The sequence below is a fragment of the Equus przewalskii genome, chromosome 5 (genome assembly GCF_037783145.1).
Source record: "Equus przewalskii isolate Varuska chromosome 5, EquPr2, whole genome shotgun sequence".
Classification (NCBI taxonomy): domain Eukaryota; kingdom Metazoa; phylum Chordata; class Mammalia; order Perissodactyla; family Equidae; genus Equus; species Equus przewalskii.
In genome coordinates this window covers 7,430,391-7,434,401 of record NC_091835.1, presented here as the reverse complement: position 1 = coordinate 7,434,401, position 4,011 = coordinate 7,430,391, and the positions used below count along the sequence as shown (strand labels likewise).

Below are 4,011 nucleotides of genomic sequence, written 5' to 3'. Positions count from 1 at the left end.
GGGAGGAGAAGAGGTGAGATCAGGGGTCATGTACAAATGGACTAGGGACATGGCCAGAGGGAGGGGTGAGGGGTGACATGGTGGGACATAACACGGCACTGTCGGAGAGTCAAAATGGTGGATGTCCATGTTCTTATGATGTAATCCTGCCCCCGCCTCCATTTCCTGCAAACCTTGAGCTGAATTATTGAGCAAAGTGTCCAATTTCCCCCAAAATTCACAGAAATCTTGGGGAGGACATTGATCTTCAATAGGATGTAGAAGAGAGATTGGAGGAATTTTATCTAGAGCTTGAGAGCAGGAAGGCCCCACCAGAAATCTGGGTTACACGAGACTGTCCAATACCAGGGAAACTTACATAAATACACATATGTTTTTCCCCTACATCATCACCTTGAAATTCACACACCTGTATTTTAAAACAGGAGTTGGAGATAGAGATAAAAGTCATATATAAATGGTCAGATCTCAGCTATAAAGTACAAAACATCAATCGAGCGCCTTTCATACAGTTTTTGTCTTTTGCTAATATAAATTTTGATGATATAATTTTTTCACAAGACGTCTGAAGATCATCACCAACGTGAGTTTGGGAGCCTAGGGAAAGAAGATGGTCTTAGTGATATATTATCCCAACAGCTTCCACAGTAAAGTCTGGTGAAAAGCTGTCACATGTCATTCTACACTCGAAGAGGAGTGGCATGTAGCACGTCCACAAACCAATCCTGAGCCAGGAGCAGAGTGAAATTCAGGGTTGTGACGCTTCCGAGGTCGTAGGAAAGGACAAGTACTATGACAAGCTGTGAAGCAATCCTACCCCGATGGCTTTATTTTGGAAAAGGCCTTGCTGCAAGATGAAATTGCTCCAGGTTTTCTCATGATCAGATATGCTATTTGCTGGATCGTAATGCCAATGAGATGGCTACGTGATGGCTGTGTAGCCTGTCCCTTCTAGGTATTTCCTCTGCTGCTTAGCCCATGCCGGTCCATTAGCTGTCTTCCCAGTCATTCATGCTGTCCTTCCCCCATTGCCCCAGAGGTTAATGAAAGTGCTCCATCTAAATCCGCCCTGTGCATAAATGGTGACAAAAACAACAAAAGCTCCCAGGGCTTGCATGTGCAGGCAGGGGTACGTGGTAAATGGCTTGTTCACCAGTCTGTCCATCTTCTTGTGGTGCGAGCTCTGGTTCATAATCTTACTTTTAGCTTTCTAAAGAAATGAGGGAATTATGTCTGTGCCCAAGTTGATGAACAAGACGGTAATGATGCCAATGGGCAGGGCAAGCCCAACAATAATGTAAATCAAAAAAGGGCAAAGCTCAGCAATGTTCTAGGTCAGAGTGTATGCAATATCCTTCTTTAGGCTGTCAAAGATTAGGCAGCCTTCCTCCCCCCTGTGACTAGAAAACCAAAGATATTATTATCATTCTTTAAGACGGCCTGGCCTGCATTTTTGGCTGCATCAGAACCTGTTACCCCCATGGCAACCCCTATATCTGCCTTCTTTGGAGCTGGAGAATTGCTAACTCCATCCTCTGTCACAGCAACAACCGCGATGAGCAGCTTCTGCTGGGGAGATGTCTGAGCAAAGACGCTTTCCGAGTGGTTGGTTCAGACCTCGTCCAGGTGCTCCTGACTTATGTCCCTCAGCTCCATACTGGTCACCATGGCAGCTTTAGCCGCCTGTTTGTTAATTTCCTCCATAGCAGTGTTGAGGCATTTTTCGGTGTTTTCCACCATCTCACTGTTGGCTGAAATCATACCTACGCTCATGGCGATAGCTTTGGCTGTGAGGGGATGACACCTTTAACCGTAATGACGTTGATCCCAGCCCTCTGGCATAGTGCACTGACGGGTATCGATCATTGACAAGAGCTCACAAAGCAGAAGTTGGAGTGGAAAAGGTCATGGTATCTGTCAAATGAGTAGGCTTCTGGGAGCTCCATTGCTGGCAGGTAGAGATGACAGAAACCCAGAAAGTTTCTCCCCCAGGTCACCTAGCTTCATGCAGGCTGCGCAGAAGGCCTTATCTGTGCCCTTGTCCAGAGGCTGCACTAGGACACTGATAATGATGGTGCTGCACGTCTCTGAGGTCTTCTCGGGGGCCCCTTCATCCCCATAAGGAAGCATTTGTCTTTGGGGTCATCCATCTCATGTATGGGGAGCTCATATTTGTTGGCAGAATCAAAAGGGATTTCAGGCACCGTGCAGTTTCACATCCTAATTTCCATCACATCACTCAAAATGACCTCTGAGAATTTCCAAGGGCAGTTTCTGAGGCATCCCCAACCACAGCTTTCTCAACGATGGGAATACTTTCCTGTGCTGCTTTGAACTCAACTTGGTTATACGGTGTTATTATCTTGAATAAGGAGGCCCAGATTCCAGAGCTTCAGGCCAAAAGTGGGTTTGTCTGTTCTTCACGTGTGTCAGCCACTTAGATCTGATTGCCCTGATTGCCAAACCCCACATGGGTCCTGTTGTGAGTCCGAGTGTCAGGATTGTCAGAGCAAACAATAGTGGTGGAACTGAGGGTCTCCAGTGTTTCCAGGTTCTTCACCAGGCCATTCATTTTTCTTCTTCTTGGCCATCCACTTTTCTGTCAGTAATGGAGTGATAGTGACAATGACCAGGAGGCCCTCAGGTACATGGGCCACAATCATGCCACTGAGGAAGATGGCGGAGTCCAGGACATACTTCACGGACACTGTGATGATGAAGAAAAGGATGCTGGTGAAGTGGCCACTCCTGCCACAACACAAAGAAAGCGTTCAGTCTCAATGGCAATGGGTGTCTTCTCATTTCCAGTTCTGAAGCCAGTGAGGCAATTTGCCCAATGATGGTGCTGTTGCCTGTGTTGGAGACTGTGCCAGTTGCTATGCCTTTTAAATAGGTTGTAGAAGAGAAGCCAGTGTTCTTTGTTTTGAGGAGATTGCCGTGAGAAAAGTCATGGGAGCAGGCCTGGGGCTCTGACTTCCGGGTGAGAGATAAAGTTATCTACTCTGCCTCCCTGAAGAGCCAGTCACCTGAGACCCATGGAATTTGGTCTCCTCCCTTAATCTCCACCATGTCTGAGAGCATCAACTGCTCTGCACGGATTGTGTTCTCTTCTGCATCTCAGATGACAAGAGCATGGAGAGGACTCTGACCATGATGTTGGTGCTTTTTACCTCTTGGTGATAAGCAAAGATCCCACAACCAGGGCAAGCACAGAACACACTGTCCAGGGATGCAGACATCATCGGAGTACTGAATCCCAAACGCAACCCCGCACAGGACAGCTCCTGTCCACAGAAGGCTGGAGAACCTTGAACCGTCTGTGAGGAATTTGATAATCTCCGATGTTTCTTTGCAAGGCCTGAGGGGGCTGTGGCTGTCCTGAGCCAGCAGCTCTGCTGCTCTCATGCTGGAGAGACTTGTCTATCATTTGGACCCTGGTTCTCCGCCAATTCCTTATTGCTCAATTTCTGATCACCCAAGTGAATTCTTTCTTCTTGTCCTCTTCTTTCTAGTGATTCTTTATGAGTTCTAAGCAGTTGTCCTTTGGGCCCCTATGCTTCTTCTTGTCACTTCCTTTGGGTGTTTTCTCTATGTTTTAGTTCCACTGAGCTGCACAGAGAAAATTTTTGGCATTGTCTTGCCCATGATGCTGATGGCACAGGCGCTGGTAAAGTGAGGCTGGTGACAGGGTCCTGGGTCACAGGAGGGCACAGATCCAAGGTGTGAGCCATACTAAGCACCTGGAACCCAAGGGGCCAGCTGCGGGAGCTTGAGGTGGGAGAGCTGAAGGGCGAGTCTCAGCCTGGACCTTTGCTGTCATCTGGCAGTCCAATGGGTTCAGCACATGCTCTGGGTTTTCTATCTTGTATCTGTTCATTTTTTATCTACTCTACCAGGTAGAGTAGATAAGCCTCCTGAGGACAGAGCCTGTGTTTGTTTCATCGCTGTGTTCTCATCACATGGAAATTCAAAATAGATATTTATTGAATGACTAAATGACCTCACAATTTG

At 47.3% G+C, this 4,011-nt stretch overlaps 1 pseudogene; it reads right to left on the bottom strand.

The window, feature by feature from the left end:
• Positions 1-575: 575 nt before the first annotated feature.
• Positions 576-3,645, bottom strand: LOC103554260 (potassium-transporting ATPase alpha chain 2 pseudogene; annotated as a pseudogene).
• Between the last annotated feature and the right edge of the window lie 366 nt (positions 3,646-4,011).